The following is a 21,694-nucleotide window of genomic DNA, read 5'->3' as shown; positions in this document are numbered from 1 at the left end:
TACATGAGAATTCCACACCTATTTGTAATCAATACACAAAATCCTATTGAATTTCAGGTACTTGTTTAATCAGCATTGCTTGACTCCGCGGACTCCTTGTTGTTTCAATAATCTAGCAATAGGACTAATCGCCAATACAGTGCCGTTGTAATCTATTCCTTCTGCCAGCAGAGGACGGTATTCGCACAGCCAGTGCAGGATAAGATACGGTCCTCGCAGTTCACAGTACAACTGGCCACAGCCGTACTCGGAATATGCTCTCGATAACCTCGTTTAGTTTAAGTACGGCCATATTTCATATCAACCCACAGATGCATTGCATAAACACTAGAATTCTGGTTGTACTTAAATTGACCTTATACGTTTTGGATTATGTTTAACCTTCTTCAATTTCTTTCATTTCTTCAAGCATATTTTGAGATGATTACGTTTACAGAAGCAAATATTATTCAGTGCTTTTTCTTCACTCCTTTAATCAAACCCACATTTCTATAAGGAGGGCCATTGTGAAACTCCCCAAAGTGAGCTGAATTAATCTTTTATTCGTCACACCTGCGAAGTCATTCCTTCATTGTGTAATATGAAGGCCTTTCATTATTCACGTATACTACAACATCTGAAAATAATGGGTCTTGAAATAGTTGAATGAAAGAAAATCCTGAATAACTCCTCCAAATGTGTGTTACACTTTCATCAAGTACACACACTTTGAATGTGATGAACTATAAAAAGTTATTTTAACCATACCCAGTGGAGCTCGGGAGTGCGATTGCATACACAATCATGTTTTCAGTGTTTGGACATCAGCCGTACATCAGAACAATCATTTCACTAACACAGCTCCATGTTGAGTGACTTCCCTCCAAAAACACAAAGTCACTTTCCCTTAGCAATTATTGCATGGACTTAGATTATCTGCCTTCTGCATCAAGCCCTGTATGATATACTGTACAAAGCCAAGCTTTGGGATAGTGCTTTGTTTGGATCCTTGTCTTGATCCTTTTGGATCCCAGGCTGCTCATTTGCCATTGAGTTTTGACATTAATTATAGTGACTATAGCAATGAGGTGGCACTGTGGTTCACAGAGCTGGGGTCCTGGGTTCAATTCCTGGGGTTTCAGTCTGGATGGAATTGTATGTTCTCCCTTCATTTGTGTGGATTTCTTCCAGGTGCTCCAGTTTCTTCCCACAGTCCAAAGACATACAGTACTAGTAGGTTAAGGTGGAACTACAGTCCCAATTTTGCAGACACAAAATTATTTAATTTCAGTCACAAAATAAAATCATTGACATTATAGAAAAACTTTACAAACTCAAAATTGAGCACAAAATCATGAACTTTGTGAAAGTACTGTAAGTTACGCCATGTTGTAACAACTTCGCATTCAGGTTCCACACAAATTGCGATGTGATGCAGCCTTTCCTGCTCACTAATCACTGTAATGACTAATGCAATGTGATGTAGGAGAGAAAAGGTATAGGTTATGCAGCAAACATTTCACTGCAAAAAACGTTCCATTCCAAGGTTCTTTATGCAGAGTTAACAATGTAATATTATTTATTGGCAAAAACGTAAAAAAGTTGAGAGTAATATTTCCATTGGATTAAACAAGATGTATTCACAAGCCTGCTCCTTTACAATGTCATAGGTCCACATCAGATTACAGGAAGTTTTGCTGCCTCGTTCTGAATCGCAGAAATGTAGTCTATTTTATGATGTAAATTGGAGGTTTTACAAGTTATTGTGTGTTCCCTTTCTAATTGGCTTCTGGGAAAACTGGCCTCAACACTGTATTGGATAAGGCACTTAGAAAACAGATTCATGCGTGGACCACAGCAATGTCCCTTTACTGAGAGCCAGCAATCAACGGATGTGTCTGATCGTGAATGGTTTTCCCTGTTGTTTGTTGTATTAATCGGTGTTGCATTTTAAGCTGTGCATGAGGCAGGACCCGGAGGCTGCTGCTTCTGCTGGGATTGAGGAAGAGCTGAGCGCCATGTAAGGCAAAATCACTGCGTTCCACTTTATGAGGTGCCTGGAGTGTAAGAGCTGCAGATAATATTGAGTCACATTAATCCCAACATATTTCAAATATTGTGAAAATTGAATAAATTAAATCAAATAACTTTCATTAAAAAAATCAATTACTCTTTACCTTGCTTTTTCAGTTGTTTTTAAGGAAAATTGATGCCGAGAATGTGTGAATACTACTTTTTGATGGTTCCAAGGCCAATCTGACCTGCTCTATTGCCTGCTAATTGTACGTTCCAGGTTGAAAAAATATTTTTAGGAGGTCAAGGTGTATGAATGATAAGACAAGCTTGAATTTTATTTTCACGGTCGACACACATTTTCGCAAGGGAAAAGAACTGAAATAACCACAGTTACGCAAACACCAGTCCACCAAAAAAAATCATTTTATTAAAACAAGGTAACATTTTTTTTATCATCATACGGATGAACTGTGCTAAATATATTTCTAAAAAGAAAAAGCAGGACGTGAGTCGTGAGCCAAGATCATGACTCTTTTACTCTTTTTCACATCAGTTTTCATCTGCGAGGAGGAGGAGGGCGGCTCCTGATGTGCTGACACTTGGGGATGTGCCTCTGTGCCGGCCTGGGGGCAAAGCGCCGGCCGCAGTGAGGGCAGGGCACGTAGTCGGGGTTTGGATTCGCGGGGGGCTGGGGCAGGTTCACAACCTTCCCTCTTTGCGTGATCACCTGCTGCACCTCCCTGGCCTGTTTGATGCTCCGAATGAAATCCTCGTGCTTCTGCCTCCAGTTGTTCTTTCTCAGCTGGGAACAGGAAATGAAACCAATGAAACAGCTTCCAGAAAAAGTCCAGACTAGCACTGCGTACACAGTCTGGTCGCAAACCATTCACAAGGCAAGAAAATATCAATACAGTAATAACTTAGCTTTCTGGGGCTACCTTTCATGTCATTGGGTAGAGAGTACAATTTAGTTATGGTTTTGTTTCCTGTGAGTGCTATTTGCTTGATATCTCATGTAGATTTTTACAACAGAATTCAGAAGTCACTAAGACCCATTTATTCTGTCTGGCATATGTGCCTTTGCGGCAGTTTTTCAGAAGAGTACTTCATAAAACACTTATTTATTGTTTACATTGTTTACATTGATTTATAGTTTACACTGACTCTAGGAGAAAACAAGGGAAGCTTGGAAAGAGTTTAAGGATAGCCCTTACCACGATTGGCGGTTTAACCTTCTTCTTATGGATGTATGTCTCCAGTTCTGTTCCCTTGGCCCTGTGCTTGAAAGAGTCAAAAACCTTCCTCTTTGAATTCTGAAGCTTCTTGCAGATCTTGCTGTGTTTCTCCAACCTCTCTACAGCAAACTTCCTGTGACACAGTTCACAGGGCACAAACTGAGGGTTTCCACTCTGGCTATTCTCATATGGAAATTGCTCAGCGGTAGGGCACATCAGACTTGTAGGGGACAAATATCTGTTTTCCACTGACAGAGTTTGTTCATCCAGACATGCGGTGTTATTTTTGAAGTGGGCCTGCGCGGCCTGTGCCGCTGACACGTCGCTTTCAGGGAGCCTTGCTTTCTTGAGATACTTTGTCCTTCCACAGGGGACGTCTTCTAGCCCACGGCTGCAAGGGCTCACTTGACGTCTCTCCTGATGGGAAAGCGCAGAGGGAAAGTGCGATTCTGCGCATCCGCCATCTTCCATTGGAGAATCATAATCAAGGTTGTCTCCTCTGAAAGTAAGGGCTTTCCTTGGAGTGAAGGCTTTTTGCTTCTCCATTCTGCAGATCAGAAGAGGCACGGCCTTAGAGCGGTGGTTGGCCCACGGTCCTCTGGGGCGAAGCTCGCTCTGCCTCGCCTGGAGTGTCTTCCTTCGGGTCAGGAGTCCGCTATTTTCCCTTCCCGCCACCTCTCTGGAGTCTTCCATCTCTCTCTGAACCATCCTCAGCTCCTCCTGATCTCTGAAGAGCTTCGCCTGCATCATGGCCTCCTTCTGGCGAATCTCGTCCTTCATCATGGCCTCCTTCCGGCGCATCTCATCCTGCAGGCTGGCCTCCCTCCGGCGATGCTCCTCCTTCAGCGCGGCCTCTGCCTCGGCCACTTTTCGTAGCTCCTCTTGCAACTGAAAGTGCTCCTTCCCATTGGCATGAGAAGGGCATTGCCCTGGAGGGGTCGCCACCATAGGGAGGACAGTCCTGTCCTTAGGTTTGCGTACTCTTGAGCCCCTCCTGCCCGGCCTCTCGCAGGGCCTCTCATGACCATCCTGAGGCGGGGTGGGGGCAAACAAGGAATCACTCTGTGCTTCCGGGCGGTCCACAGCCCGAACCTCACCAGGGCCAGAAACTTTCCTGTTACCCATAGGCTTCAGGGGGTAAGACCGATCATACCCCACAATGTTCTTCTCAGGGCCCTGTTGGGCTTGGAAGCGATAGCTGTTCCCCGTCTTCTTCTCCGCAGCGTATTTGACATATTGGAAACATTTTCTCATCTTCTGTAGAGCTACCTCCTGCCGCCGATTGGACATGGCGATAATTTTTTTCTCCTTTTCCTGCATCAGTTTCTCTTGGAAGGTGTCCTTCAGAAGCTGTATCTTGGGAGGCGGGCAGTACGTGGAGATCAGATCCTGTCGCCTTAAGGGCGCGTGTCGATTCGAGTCTGTGTCCTTCGGGGAGGGGGACAGAGCACCAGGCTTAGGACTAGGCTCCACTGGCAAATGAGATATGAGCTTTGTTTCCCAGGTATCTGGAAAAGGCAAAAATGGCAAATAAATGATATCCTGCACAGTCTAGTATGGTGTAATAGAAAAGAATTAAAAAAACAATTCAGGAAATACACAACTTTTTAATATTAAACCTAATGGTGTTGAATGCTGCATGCTGACTCAGTAGGAGACAGATCCTAAACATAAACATTATAATAAACATTTGTTTCCCAAATAACATTCTCAATGTTCAGAATGCTTAAAGTCATGAGCTTTTTTAAAAATGTTTAAATGAAACCTGGAAATGTACTATTTCATTTCAAAGCTTGTATTATATCTATGATATAAATGTTTTTTTATATAAAATTAACCCCATTATGCAACAGGGGTTTGAGCAAAAGTCACTGTGAATAAGGGAATTTATCAATATTAATTAGCCGTTTCACTACATTATAGATAGCTGAAGGATTATGATACAGTATATCGATTTCGCTACAAATTGACAAGCATATTTGATGACACTTACCAAACAAGTTTTAAACAGCGGAGAAATAGTTCACCACGACGATAGCAATGCAATGTTTGACTGGCAGACCACTTAACTAAATCTGAGTAGGCGGTTTCTACAAATGGGTCAGATAAAATATTAAATATACAGTAAAAGCTCACACCTATTCATACCCTTTATGTACTGTATATCTACAATTACGTATACTGTATAATACGATAACTACCATTACAAAATGTCTCCCTTTTGATTTGAAGTGGTTCTTTTAAATAAGTAAATTGCAATCACTTAGCCTACATCTGAGCTCCTAATTCATCGCGACGACGGACTGAGACTCCAGTTGGATTTGTGAGAAGTAAAGGGGTGTGTCTGTTTTAAAACCGATTCATACGTCTTAAACACATGGACATAGATAGCAGTCTGTGTTATATAATTTATCTTTTTATTTTATTTAAATTTATCACATATACATTTTCAAAGTAACTGTACCCCTTTTAATTATGATCCCCATCGCTCACAGCTCCGAAGGTGAGACGAGGGCTACTTCAGACGGGATTTCCAGTATTTCTCTCTTAGCTTGTATACCGGTGGAAAGGAGAGGGCTCTTAAAACGTGTTGATAGTAAGATTGGGATGTATTTGCAGTCTAGACATAGTTTTTTTAATGTTCGGAGCCGCCACAGATTCATTTTCTTACGACTGCTTTTCTGGATGACAATGACAATGCAAACGATGGTGTTAAGGCAAGGCTGTGCCTTAAGGCTCTTCTGCTTACAATGTTCAGCGCGTAAATCGCAAACGAGCGCCTTCCCTTACGATGAAAATGCAGAAAATAAGAACACGAGATTTAAGCCTACGGCTTACAAATTTATGCGTAAACACTAAAACCGTATCTTTAGCAAAACTGGCGAGACAATGTGTTTTATCATTTGAAAAAGTACTGGAAAATTATTAAAGGTTATCACGATAAACAGAGGTTACTGATCTACTACTGTATGCTGTGACCAAAAATGAGAGTCCCCCGATCCTCGCAGCCTTCATGCTTTGGTCTGGGCCTGGCCGTTTTTTTTTTAAGATAATGGGGTCAAGTTAACAAATTATGCAAGTTTCTAATCAAATCCAAGGGCGCCCCGATCTCCTAAACATCTTTAGAAGGCCGACGGACCACGCAGCACGGTCCGGGTCCGGGCCCTGACCCGGTTCTGGATAATGCCAGCTTAAAGTGAAAAATTCTACTGTACATATTATGTTTTCTATTATGGTATATATGTATAATATGGCGCGACCGCTTCACGAAGCTAGAAAGAAAGTTATCCGCCATTTTTATTTTACCTGCAATTGAATTTGCCATTAAAATCATTATTAATACCGCAGCTGCTAAATTACTTACCTAAAAGCGTTCAGATACAAAAGCACTTGAGCTGTAATGTTTATATACTGTTGGCCCGATGACCTACTTCAAGAAGAATTGTTACATAGACCGCCAAGGACTGTCATCACACTTTACGTCATAAAGCGCTTTAAAACTTTTGACAAGTTCAACACCTCATATTTTGTACTGTTTATCATGGTAAAAGCAACTCAAAGCAATTCTAAAAATGATCGAAAGGTAAAAATACAAGCTTATACGAGCTGTCGTTTTAACATTTATAACATATATTTAAACAAAACATATATAATCTATTTTAATAAAATAGAAAAGTGTTCTTGGTCTTCACTTAAAAGCTGTTAGAAGCTGCCTTTCTGACAAGAGAGTTCTGTGAGTTCCACAGTCTCAGTGCATTAAAGTCAAAACCAGTTGCTTTTTATTTCCTGTTTTACGACAGAGCAAGGAGGGTGTCCACAGACCACTGTGCACCTGCAGGCTGATATGGGGGGTAAAAAGTCTAGAAGTTAGTAAATAAGATTTTAGCACATGTTCTAAAACAAACCGGACACCTGTACAGTGATGCCAACACAGTGCTCTGAGCTCCTTCTTTGAGTTAAATCCTAGCATCTGCATTTTTTACAAGTTGTTGCTATGGCAGAGCATGACCAGAGCATAACAGAAACCACCCATTTTCTAACCGCTTCATCCAATTCAGGGTCAGGTGGTCAGGGGGTCGCGGGGTCACGGGGGAGCCAGAGCCTCAGAAAGTAATAAGCAGGAGATACCTGGGACTGGATGGTAGTCCAATGCAGGGAAGACACAGACACTCACCAATTATCCCAGAAGCCAATTAACCTACCAGTAATTCTTTGAACTGTGGGAGGAAGCCGGAGCACCCAAAGCAAACTCATGCAAACATGGGGAGAACATACAAGCTCCATACAGATAGCACCCCAGGTCCAGAAGTGTACCCAGGGCCTCAGCACTGTGAGCTAGCAATGCTAAACGCTGGGCTACTGTGCATGCTAATTTCTAGGCATCAGGTGATCAATCAGGTAGTGTTTCTCAGATAAAAAGACACCGGTAAATTAGTATGAGATTCAAATTGACCTCAGAACAAAATATAACTTATGTTATATAACTTATATAGAACTTACTACAGCATAACTGTCTTATTTGGCTCTTGTAGAAAATATTAACAGCATGCCTATTAAACATACAGTATCTAGCAATCAGCAATCAAAATAAAAACATTTCCAAACATGGAAACTGCCCAGTTAATGAAGCATTTCAAAGACATTAATCTATTCAATAATTACAGTTTTAAGTAGATAACAGATTTATATTCAGATTACGAAAGTATCATAACAACGGCTGCTTGTGTAAGGAATCCATGAATACCACTATACATGAGAATTCCACACCTATTTGTAATCAATACACAAAATCCTATTGAATTTCAGGTACTTGTTTAATCAGCATTGCTTGACTCCGCGGACTCCTTGTTGTTTCAATAATCTAGCAATAGGACTAATCGCCAATACAGTGCCGTTGTAATCTATTCCTTCTGCCAGCAGAGGACGGTATTCGCACAGCCAGTTCAGGATAAGATACGGTCCTCGCAGTTCACAGTACAACTGGCCACAGCCGTACTCGGAATATGCTCTCGATAACCTCGTTTAGTTTAAGTACGGCCATATTTCATATCAACCCACAGATGCATTGCATAAACACTAGAATTCTGGTTGTACTTAAATTGACCTTATACGTTTTGGATTATGTTTAACCTTCTTCAATTTCTTTCATTTCTTCAAGCATATTTTGAGATGATTACGTTTACAGAAGCAAATATTATTCAGTGCTTTTTCTTCACTCCTTTAATCAAACCCACATTTCTATAAGGAGGGCCATTGTGAAACTCCCCAAAGTGAGCTGAATTAATCTTTTATTCTTCACACCTGCGAAGTCATTCCTTCATTGTGTAATATGAAGGCCTTTCATTATTCACGTATACTACAACATCTGAAAATAATGGGTCTTGAAATAGTTGAATGAAAGAAAATCCTGAATAACTCCTCCAAATGTGTGTTACACTTTCATCAAGTACACACACTTTGAATGTGATGAACTATAAAAAGTTATTTTAACCATACCCAGTGGAGCTCGGGAGTGCGATTGCATACACAATCATGTTTTCAGTGTTTGGACATCAGCCGTACATCAGAACAATCATTTCACTAACACAGCTCCATGTTGAGTGACTTCCCTCCAAAAACACAAAGTCACTTTCCCTTAGCAATTATTGCATGGACTAAGATTATCTGCCTTCTGCATCAAGCCCTGTATGATATACTGTACAAAGCCAAGCTTTGGGATAGTGCTTTGTTTGGATCCTTGTCTTGATCCTTTTGGATCCCAGGCTGCTCATTTGCCATTGAGTTTTGACATTAATTATAGTGACTATAGCAATGAGGTGGCACTGTGGTTCACAGAGCTGGGGTCCTGGGTTCAATTCCTGGGGTTTCAGTCTGGATGGAATTGTATGTTCTCCCTTCATTTGTGAGGATTTCTTCCAGGTGCTCCAGTTTCTTCCCACAGTCCAAAGACATACAGTACTAGTAGGTTAAGGTGGAACTACAGTCCCAATTTTGCAGACACAAAATTATTTAATTTCAGTCACAAAATAAAATCATTGACATTATAGAAAAACTTTACAAACTCAAAATTGAGCACAAAATCATGAACTTTGTGAAAGTACTGTAAGTTACGCCATGTTGTAACAACTTCGCATTCAGGTTCCACACAAATTGCGATGTGATGCAGCCTTTCCTGCTCACTAATCACTGTAATGACTAATGCAATGTGATGTAGGAGAGAAAAGGTATAGGTTATGCAGCAAACATTTCACTGCAAAAAACGTTCCATTCCAAGGTTCTTTATGCAGAGTTAACAATGTAATATTATTTATTGGCAAAAACGTAAAAAAGTTGAGAGTAATATTTCCATTGGATTAAACAAGATGTATTCACAAGCCTGCTCCTTTACAATGTCATAGGTCCACATCAGATTACAGGAAGTTTTGCTGCCTCGTTCTGAATTGCAGAACATGGTAATTCTTTAACCTTGAAATGTAGTCTATTTTATGATGTAAATTGGAGGTTTTACAAGTTATTGTGTGTTCCCTTTCTAATTGGCTTCTGGGAAAACTGGCCTCAACACTGTATTGGATAAGGCACTTAGAAAACAGATTCATGCGTGGACCACAGCAATGTCCCTTTACTGAGAGCCAGCAATCAACGGATGTGTCTGATCGTGAATGGTTTTCCCTGTTGTTTGTTGTATTAATCGGTGTTGCATTTTAAGCTGTGCATGAGGCAGGACCCGGAGGCTGCTGCTTCTGCTGGGATTGAGGAAGAGCTGAGCGCCATGTAAGGCAAAATCACTGCGTTCCACTTTATGAGGTGCCTGGAGTGTAAGAGCTGCAGATAATATTGAGTCACATTAATCCCAACATATTTCAAATATTGTGAAAATTGAATAAATTAAATCAAATAACTTTCATTAAAAAAATCAATTACTCTTTACCTTGCTTTTTCAGTTGTTTTTAAGGAAAATTGATGCCGAGAATGTGTGAATACTACTTTTTGATGGTTCCAAGGCCAATCTGACCTGTTCTATTGCCTGCTAATTGTATGTTCCAGGTTGAAAAAATATTTTTAGGAGGTCAAGGTGTATGAATGATAAGACAAGCTTGAATTTTATTTTCACGGTCGACACACATTTTCGCAAGGGAAAAGAACTGAAATAACCACAGTTACGCAAACACCAGTCCACCAAAAAAAATCATTTTATTAAAACAAGGTAACATTTTTTTTATCATCATACGGATGAACTGTGCTAAATATATTTCTAAAAAGAAAAAGCAGGACGTGAGTCGTGAGCCAAGATCATGACTCTTTTACTCTTTTTCACATCAGTTTTCATCTGCGAGGAGGAGGAGGGCGGCTCCTGATGTGCTGACACTTGGGGATGTGCCTCTGTGCCGGCCTGGGGGCAAAGCGCCGGCCGCAGTGAGGGCAGGGCACGTAGTCGGGGTTTGGATTCGCGGGGGGCTGGGGCAGGTTCACAACCTTCCCTCTTTGCGTGATCACCTGCTGCACCTCCCTGGCCTGTTTGATGCTCCGAATGAAATCCTCGTGCTTCTGCCTCCAGTTGTTCTTTCTCAGCTGGGAACAGGAAATGAAACCAATGAAACAGCTTCCAGAAAAAGTCCAGACTAGCACTGCGTACACAGTCTGGTCGCAAACCATTCACAAGGCAAGAAAATATCAATACAGTAATAACTTAGCTTTCTGGGGCTACCTTTCATGTCATTGGGTAGAGAGTACAATTTAGTTATGGTTTTGTTTCCTGTGAGTGCTATTTGCTTGATATCTCATGTAGATTTTTACAACAGAATTCAGAAGTCACTAAGACCCATTTATTCTGTCTGGCATATGTGCCTTTGCGGCAGTTTTTCAGAAGAGTACTTCATAAAACACTTATTTATTGTTTACATTGTTTACATTGATTTATAGTTTACACTGACTCTAGGAGAAAACAAGGGAAGCTTGGAAAGAGTTTAAGGATAGCCCTTACCACGATTGGCGGTTTAACCTTCTTCTTATGGATGTATGTCTCCAGTTCTGTTCCCTTGGCCCTGTGCTTGAAAGAGTCAAAAACCTTCCTCTTTGAATTCTGAAGCTTCTTGCAGATCTTGCTGTGTTTCTCCAACCTCTCTACAGCAAACTTCCTGTGACACAGTTCACAGGGCACAAACTGAGGGTTTCCACTCTGGCTATTCTCATATGGAAATTGCTCAGCGGTAGGGCACATCAGACTTGTAGGGGACAAATATCTGTTTTCCACTGACAGAGTTTGTTCATCCAGACATGCGGTGTTATTTTTGAAGTGGGCCTGCGCGGCCTGTGCCGCTGACACGTCGCTTTCAGGGAGCCTTGCTTTCTTGAGATACTTTGTCCTTCCACAGGGGACGTCTTCTAGCCCACGGCTGCAAGGGCTCACTTGACGTCTCTCCTGATGGGAAAGCGCAGAGGGAAAGTGCGATTCTGCGCATCCGCCATCTTCCATTGGAGAATCATAATCAAGGTTGTCTCCTCTGAAAGTAAGGGCTTTCCTTGGAGTGAAGGCTTTTTGCTTCTCCATTCTGCAGATCAGAAGAGGCACGGCCTTAGAGCGGTGGTTGGCCCACGGTCCTCTGGGGCGAAGCTCGCTCTGCCTCGCCTGGAGTGTCTTCCTTCGGGTCAGGAGTCCGCTATTTTCCCTTCCCGCCACCTCTCTGGAGTCTTCCATCTCTCTCTGAACCATCCTCAGCTCCTCCTGATCTCTGAAGAGCTTCGCCTGCATCATGGCCTCCTTCTGGCGAATCTCGTCCTTCATCATGGCCTCCTTCCGGCGCATCTCATCCTGCAGGCTGGCCTCCCTCCGGCGATGCTCCTCCTTCAGCGCGGCCTCTGCCTCGGCCACTTTTCGTAGCTCCTCTTGCAACTGAAAGTGCTCCTTCCCATTGGCATGAGAAGGGCATTGCCCTGGAGGGGTCGCCACCATGGGGAGGACAGTCCTGTCCTTAGGTTTGCGTACTCTTGAGCCCCTCCTGCCCGGCCTCTCGCAGGGCCTCTCATGACCATCCTGAGGCGGGGTGGGGGCAAACAAGGAATCACTCTGTGCTTCCGGGCGGTCCACAGCCAGAACCTCACCAGGGCCGGAGACTTTCCTGTTACCCATAGGCTTCAGGGGGTAAGACCGATCATACCCCACAATGTTCTTCTCAGGGCCCTGTTGGGCTTGGAAGCGATAGCTGTTCCCCGTCTTCTTCTCCGCAGCGTATTTGACATATTGGAAACATTTTCTCATCTTCTGTAGAGCTGCCTCCTGCCGCCGATTGGACATGGCGATAATTTTTTTCTCCTTTTCCTGCATCAGTTTCTCTTGGAAGGTGTCCTTCAGAAGCTGTATCTTGGGAGGCGGGCAGTACGTGGAGATCAGATCCTGTCGCCTTAAGGGCGCGTGTCGATTCGAGTCTGTGTCCTTCGGGGAGGGGGACAGAGCACCAGGCTTAGGACTAGGCTCCACTGGCAAATGAGATATGAGCTTTGTTTCCCAGGTATCTGGAAAAGGCAAAAATGGCAAATAAATGATATCCTGCACAGTCTAGTATGGTGTAATAGAAAAGAATTAAAAAAACAATTCAGGAAATACACAACTTTTTAATATTAAACCTAATGGTGTTGAATGCTGCATGCTGACTCAGTAGGAGACAGATCCTAAACATAAACATTATAATAAACATTTGTTTCCCAAATAACATTCTCAATGTTCAGAATGCTTAAAGTCATGAGCTTTTTTAAAAATGTTTAAATGAAACCTGGAAATGTACTATTTCATTTCAAAGCTTGTATTATATCTATGATATAAATGTTTTTTTATATAAAATTAATCCCATTATGCAACAGGGGTTTGAGCAAAAGTCACTGTGAATAAGGGAATTTATCAATATTAATTAGCCGTTTCACTACATTATAAATAGCTGAAGGATTATGATACAGTATATCGATTTCGCTACAAATTGACAAGCATATTTGATGACACTTACCAAACAAGTTTTAAACAGCGGAGAAATAGTTCACCACGACGATAGCAATGCAATGTTTGACTGGCAGACCACTTAACTAAATCTGAGTAGGCGGTTTCTACAAATGGGTCAGATAAAATATTAAATATACAGTAAAAGCTCACACCTATTCATACCCTTTATGTACTGTATATCTACAATTACGTATACTGTATAATACGATAACTACCATTACAAAATGTCTCCCTTTTGATTTGAAGTGGTTCTTTTAAATAAGTAAATTGCAATCACTTAGCCTACATCTGAGCTCCTAATTCATCGCGACGACGGACTGAGACTCCAGTTGGATTTGTGAGAAGTAAAGGGGTGTGCCTGTTTTAAAACCGATTCATACGTCTTAAACACATGGACATAGATAGCAGTCTGTGTTATATAATTTATCTTTTTATTTTATTTAAATTTAAGTATCACATACACATTTTCAAAGTAACTGTACCCCTTTTAATTATGATCCCCATCGCTCACAGCTCCGAAGGTGAGACGAGGGCTACTTCAGACGGGATTTCCAGTATTTCTCTCTTAGCTTGTATACCGGTGGAAAGGAGAGGGCTCTTAAAACGCGTTGATAGTAAGATTGGGATGTATTTGCAGTCTAGACATAGTTTTTTTAATGTTCGGAGCCGCCACAGATTAATTTTCTTACGACTGCTTTTCTGGATGACAATGGCAATGCAAACGATGGTGTTAAGGCAAGGCTGTGCCTTAAGGCTCTTCTGCTTACAATGTTCAGCGCGTAAATCGCAAACGAGCGCCTTCCCTTACGATGAAAATGCAGAAAATAAGAACACGAGATTTAAGCCTACGGCTTACAAATTTATGCGTAAACACTAAAACCGTATCTTTAGCAAAACTGGCGAGACAATGTGTTTTATCATTTGAAAAAGTACTGGAAAATTATTAAAGGTTATCACGATAAACAGAGGTTACTGATCTACTACTGTATGCTGTGACCAAAAATGAGAGTCCCCCGATCCTCGCAGCCTTCATGCTTTGGTCTGGGCCTGGCCGTTTTTTTTTTAAGATAATGGGGTCAAGTTAACAAATTATGCAAGTTTCTAATCAAATCCAAGGGCGCCCCGATCTCCTAAACATCTTTAGAAGGCCGACGGACCACTCAGCACGGTCCGGGTCCGGGCCCTGACCCGGTTCTGGATAATGCCAGCTTAAAGTGAAAAATTCTACTGTACATATTATGTTTTCTATTATGGTATATATGTATAATATGGCGCGACCGCTTCACGAAGCTAGAAAGAAAGTTATCCGCCATTTTTATTTTACCTGCAATTGAATTTGCCATTAAAATCATTATTAATACCGCAGCTGCTAAATTACTTACCTAAAAGCGTTCAGACACAAAAGCACTTGAGCTGTAATGTTTATATACTGTTGGCCCGATGACCTACTTCAAGAAGATTTGTTACATAGACCGCCAAGGACTGTCATCACACTTTACGTCATAAAGCACTTTAAACTTTTGACAAGTTGAACACCTCATATTTTGTACTGTTTATCATGGTAAAAGCAACTCAAAGCAATTATAAAAATGATCGAAAGGTAAAAATACAAGCTTATACGAGCTGTCGTTTTAACATTTATAACATATATTTAAACAAAACATATATAATCTATTTTAATAAAATAGAAAAGTGTTCTTGGTCTTCACTTAAAAGCTGTTAGAAGCTGCCTTTCTGACAAGAGAGTTCTGTGAGTTCCACAGTCTCAGTGCATTAAAGTCAAAACCATTTGCTTTTTATTTCCTGTTTTACGACAGAGCAAGGAGGCTGTCCACAGACCACTGTGCACCTGCAGGCTGATATGGGGGGTAAAAAGTCTAGAAGTTAGTAAATAAGATTTTAGCACATGTTCTAAAACAAACCGGACACCTGTACAGTGATGCCAACACAGTGCTCTGAGCTCCTTCTTTGAGTTAAATCCTAGCATCTGCATTTTTTACAAGTTGTTGCTATGGCAGAGCATGACCAGAGCATAACAGAAACCACCCATTTTCTAACCGCTTCATCCAATTCAGGGTCAGGTGGTCAGGGGGTCGCGGGGTCACGGGGGAGCCAGAGCCTCAGAAAGTAATAAGCAGGAGATACCTGGGACTGGATGGTAGTCCAATGCAGGGAAGACACAGACACTCACCAATTATCCCAGAAGCCAATTAACCTACCAGTAATTCTTTGAACTGTGGGAGGAAGCCGGAGCACCCAAAGCAAACTCATGCAAACATGGGGAGAACATACAAGCTCCATACAGATAGCACCCCAGGTCCAGAAGTGTACCCAGGGCCTCAGCACTGTGAGCTAGCAATGCTAAACGCTGGGCTACTGTGCATGCTAATTTCTAGGCATCAGGTGATCAATCAGGTAGTGTTTCTCAGATAAAAAGACACCGGTAAATTAGTATGAGATTCAAATTGACCTCAGAACAAAATATAACTTATGTTATATAACTTATATAGAACTTACTACAGCATAACTGTCTTATTTGGCTCTTGTAGAAAATATTAACAGCATGCCTATTAAACATACAGTATCTAGCAATCAGCAATCAAAATAAAAACATTTCCAAACATGGAAACTGCCCAGTTAATGAAGCATTTCAAAGACATTAATCTATTCAATAATTACAGTTTTAAGTAGATAACAGATTTATATTCAGATTACGAAAGTATCATAACAACGGCTGCTTGTGTAAGGAATCCATGAATACCACTATACATGAGAATTCCACACCTATTTGTAATCAATACACAAAATCCTATTGAATTTCAGGTACTTGTTTAATCAGCATTGCTTGACTCCGCGGACTCCTTGTTGTTTCAATAATCTAGCAATAGGACTAATCGCCAATACAGTGCCGTTGTAATCTATTCCTTCTGCCAGCAGAGGACGGTATTCGCACAGCCAGTTCAGGATAAGATACGGTCCTCGCAGTTCACAGTACAACTGGCCACAGCCGTACTCGGAATATGCTCTCGATAACCTCGTTTAGTTTAAGTACGGCCATATTTCATATCAACCCACAGATGCATTGCATAAACACTAGAATTCTGGTTGTACTTAAATTGACCTTATACGTTTTGGATTATGTTTAACCTTCTTCAATTTCTTTCATTTCTTCAAGCATATTTTGAGATGATTACGTTTACAGAAGCAAATATTATTCAGTGCTTTTTCTTCACTCCTTTAATCAAACCCACATTTCTATAAGGAGGGCCATTGTGAAACTCCCCAAAGTGAGCTGAATTAATCTTTTATTCTTCACACCTGCGAAGTCATTCCTTCAATGTGTAATATGAAGGCCTTTCATTATTCACGTATACTACAACATCTGAAAATAATGGGTCTTGAAATAGTTGAATGAAAGAAAATCCTGAATAACTCCTCCAAATGTGTGTTACACTTTCATCAAGTACACACACTTTGAATGTGATGAACTATAAAAAGTTATTTTAACCATACCCAGTGGAGCTCGGGAGTGCGATTGCATACACAATCATGTTTTCAGTGTTTGGACATCAGCCGTACATCAGAACAATCATTTCACTAACACAGCTCCATGTTGAGTGACTTCCCTCCAAAAACACAAAGTCACTTTCCCTTAGCAATTATTGCATGGACTAAGATTATCTGCCTTCTGCATCAAGCCCTGTATGATATACTGTACAAAGCCAAGCTTTGGGATAGTGCTTTGTTTGGATCCTTGTCTTGATCCTTTTGGATCCCAGGCTGCTCATTTGCCATTGAGTTTTGACATTAATTATAGTGACTATAGCAATGAGGTGGCACTGTGGTTCACAGAGCTGGGGTCCTGGGTTCAATTCCTGGGGTTTCAGTCTGGATGGAATTGTATGTTCTCCCTTCATTTGTGAGGATTTCTTCCAGGTGCTCCAGTTTCTTCCCACAGTCCAAAGACATACAGTACTAGTAGGTTAAGGTGGAACTACAGTCCCAATTTTGCAGACACAAAATTATTTAATTTCAGTCACAAAATAAAATCATTGACATTATAGAAAAACTTTACAAACTCAAAATTGAGCACAAAATCATGAACTTTGTGAAAGTACTGTAAGTTACGCCATGTTGTAACAACTTCGCATTCAGGTTCCACACAAATTGCGATGTGATGCAGCCTTTCCTGCTCACTAATCACTGTAATGACTAATGCAATGTGATGTAGGAGAGAAAAGGTATAGGTTATGCAGCAAACATTTCACTGCAAAAAACGTTCCATTCCAAGGTTCTTTATGCAGAGTTAACAATGTAATATTATTTATTGGCAAAAACGTAAAAAAGTTGAGAGTAATATTTCCATTGGATTAAACAAGATGTATTCACAAGCCTGCTCCTTTACAATGTCATAGGTCCACATCAGATTACAGGAAGTTTTGCTGCCTCGTTCTGAATTGCAGAACATGGTAATTCTTTAACCTTGAAATGTAGTCTATTTTATGATGTAAATTGGAGGTTTTACAAGTTATTGTGTGTTCCCTTTCTAATTGGCTTCTGGGAAAACTGGCCTCAACACTGTATTGGATAAGGCACTTAGAAAACAGATTCATGCGTGGACCACAGCAATGTCCCTTTACTGAGAGCCAGCAATCAACGGATGTGTCTGATCGTGAATGGTTTTCCCTGTTGTTTGTTGTATTACTCGGTGTTGCATTTTAAGCTGTGCATGAGGCAGGACCCGGAGGCTGCTGCTTCTGCTGGGATTGAGGAAGAGCTGAGCGCCATGTAAGGCAAAATCACTGCGTTCCACTTTATGAGGTGCCTGGAGTGTAAGAGCTGCAGATAATATTGAGTCACATTAATCCCAACATATTTCAAATATTGTGAAAATTGAATAAATTAAATCAAATAACTTTCATTAAAAAAATCAATTACTCTTTACCTTGCTTTTTCAGTTGTTTTTAAGGAAAATTGATGCAGAGAATGTGTGAATACTACTTTTTGATGGTTCCAAGGCCAATCTGACCTGTCCTATTGCCTGCTAATTGTATGTTCCAGGTTGAAAAAATATTTTTAGGAGGTCAAGGTGTATGAATGATAAGACAAGCTTGAATTTTATTTTCACGGTCGACACACATTTTCGCAAGGGAAAAGAACTGAAATAACCACAGTTACGCAAACACCAGTCCACCAAAAAAAATCATTTTATTAAAACAAGGTAACATTTTTTTTATCATCATACGGATGAACTGTGCTAAATATATTTCTAAAAAGAAAAAGCAGGACGTGAGTCGTGAGCCAAGATCATGACTCTTTTACTCTTTTTCACATCAGTTTTCATCTGCGAGGAGGAGGAGGGCGGCTCCTGATGTGCTGACACTTGGGGATGTGCCTCTGTGCCGGCCTGGGGGCAAAGCGCCGGCCGCAGTGAGGGCAGGGCACGTAGTCGGGGTTTGGATTCGCGGGGGGCTGGGGCAGGTTCACAACCTTCCCTCTTTGCGTGATCACCTGCTACACCTCCCTGGCCTGTTTGATGCTCCGAATGAAATCCTCGTGCTTCTGCCTCCAGTTGTTCTTTCTCAGCTGGGAACAGGAAATGAAACCAATGAAACAGCTTCCAGAAAAAGTCCAGACTAGCACTGCGTACACAGTCTGGTCGCAAACCATTCACAAGGCAAGAAAATATCAATACAGTAATAACTTAGCTTTCTGGGGCTACCTTTCATGTCATTGGGTAGAGAGTACAATTTAGTTATGGTTTTGTTTCCTGTGAGTGCTATTTGCTTGATATCTCATGTAGATTTTTACAACAGAATTCAGAAGTCACTAAGACCCATTTATTCTGTCTGGCAAATGTGCCTTTGCGGCAGTTTTTCAGAAGAGTACTTCATAAAACACTTATTTATTGTTTACATTGTTTACATTGATTTATAGTTCACACTGGCTCTAGGAGAAAACAAGGGAAGCTTGGAAAGAGTTTAAGGATAGCCCTTACCACGATTGGCGGTTTAACCTTCTTCTTATGGATGTATGTCTCCAGTTCTGTTCCCTTGGCCCTGTGCTTGAAAGAGTCAAAAACCTTCCTCTTTGAATTCTGAAGCTTCTTGCAGATCTTGCTGTGTTTCTCCAACCTCTCTACAGCAAACTTCCTGTGACACAGTTCACAGGGCACAAACTGAGGGTTTCCACTCTGGCTATTCTCATATGGAAATTGCTCAGCGGTAGGGCACATCAGACTTGTAGGGGACAAATATCTGTTTTCCACTGACAGAGTTTGTTCATCCAGACATGCGGTGTTATTTTTGAAGTGGGCCTGCGCGGCCTGTGCCGCTGACACGTCGCTTTCAGGGAGCCTTGCTTTCTTGAGATACTTTGTCCTTCCATAGGGGACGTCTTCTAGCCCACGGCTGCAAGGGCTCACTTGACGTCTCTCCTGATGGGAAAGCGCAGAGGGAAAGTGCGATTCTGCGCATCCGCCATCTTCCATTGGAGAATCATAATCAAGGTTGTCTCCTCTGAAAGTAAGGGCTTTCCTTGGAGTGAAGGCTTTTTGCTTCTCCATTCTGCAGATCAGAAGAGGCACGGCCTTAGAGCGGTGGTTGGCCCACGGTCCTCTGGGGCGAAGCTCGCTCTGCCTCGCCTGGAGTGTCTTCCTTCGGGTCAGGAGTCCGCTATTTTCCCTTCCCGCCACCTCTCTGGAGTCTTCCATCTCTCTCTGAACCATCCTCAGCTCCTCCTGATCTCTGAAGAGCTTCGCCTGCATCATGGCCTCCTTCTGGCGAATCTCGTCCTTCATCATGGCCTCCTTCCGGCGCATCTCATCCTGCAGGCTGGCCTCCCTCCGGCGATGCTCCTCCTTCAGCGCGGCCTCTGCCTCGGCCACTTTTCGTAGCTCCTCTTGCAACTGAAAGTGCTCCATCCCATTGGCATGAGAAGGGCATTGCCCTGGAGGGGTCGCCACCATGGGGAGGACAGTCCTGTCCAAGGTTTGCGTACTCTTGAGCCCCTCCTGCCCGGCCTCTCGCAGGGCCTCTCATGACCATCCTGAGGCGGGGTGGGGGCAAACAAGGAATCACTCTGTGCTTCCGGGCGGTCCACAGCCCGAACCTCACCAGGGCCGGAGACTTTCCTGTTACCCATAGGCTTCAGGGGGTAAGACCGATCATACCCCACAATATTCTTCTCAGGGCCCTGTTGGGCTTGGAAGCGATAGCTGTTCCCCGTCTTCTTCTCCGCAGCGTATTTGACATATTGGAAACATTTTCTCATCTTCTGTAGAGCTGCCTCCTGCCGCCGATTGGACATGGCGATAATTTTTTTCTCCTTTTCCTGCATCAGTTTCTCTTGGAAGGTGTCCTTCAGAAGCTGTATCTTGGGAGGCGGGCAGTACGTGGAGATCAGATCCTGTCGCCTTAAGGGCGCGGGTCGATTCGAGTCTGTGTCCTTCGGGGAGGGGGACAGAGCACCAGGCTTAGGACTAGGCTCCATTGGCAAATGAGATATGAGCTTTGTTTCCCAGGTATCTGGAAAAGGCAAAAATGGCAAATAAATGATATCCTGCACAGTCTAGTATGGTGTAATAGAAAAGAATTAAAAAAACAATTCAGGAAATACACAACTTTTTAATATTAAACCTAATGGTGTTGAATGCTGCATGCTGACTCAGTAGGAGACAGATCCTAAACATAAACATTATAATAAACATTTGTTTCCCAAATAACATTCTCAATGTTCAGAATGCTTAAAGTCATGAGCTTTTTTAAAAATGTTTAAATGAAACCTGGAAATGTACTATTTCATTTCAAAGCTTGTATTATATCTATGATATAAATGTTTTTTTATATAAAATTAATCCCATTATGCAACAGGGGTTTGAGCAAAAGTCACTGTGAATAAGGGAATTTATCAATATTAATTAGCCGTTTCACTACATTATAGATAGCTGAAGGATTATGATACAGTATATCGATTTCGCTACAAATTGACAAGCATATTTGATGACACTTACCAAACAAGTTTTAAACAGCGGAGAAATAGTTCACCACGACGATAGCAATGCAATGTTTGACTGGCAGACCACTTAACTAAATCTGAGTAGGCGGTTTCTACAAATGGGTCAGATAAAATATTAAATATACAGTAAAAGCTCACACCTATTCATACCCTTTATGTACTGTATATCTACAATTACGTATACTGTATAATACGATAACTACCATTACAAAATGTCTCCCTTTTGATTTGAAGTGGTTCTTTTAAATAAGTAAATTGCAATCACTTAGCCTACATCTGAGCTCCTAATTCATCGCGACGACGGACTGAGACTCCAGTTGGATTTGTGAGAAGGGGTGTGCCTGTTTTAAAACCGATTCATACGTCTTAAACACATGGACATAGATAGCAGTCTGTGTTATATAATTTATCTTTTTATTTTATTTAAATTTAAGTATCACATACACATTTTCAAAGTAAC

This window comes from Lepisosteus oculatus, chromosome 5, assembly GCF_040954835.1.
Source record: "Lepisosteus oculatus isolate fLepOcu1 chromosome 5, fLepOcu1.hap2, whole genome shotgun sequence".
NCBI lineage: Eukaryota > Metazoa > Chordata > Actinopteri > Semionotiformes > Lepisosteidae > Lepisosteus > Lepisosteus oculatus.
This window is presented reverse-complemented; position numbering follows the sequence as displayed.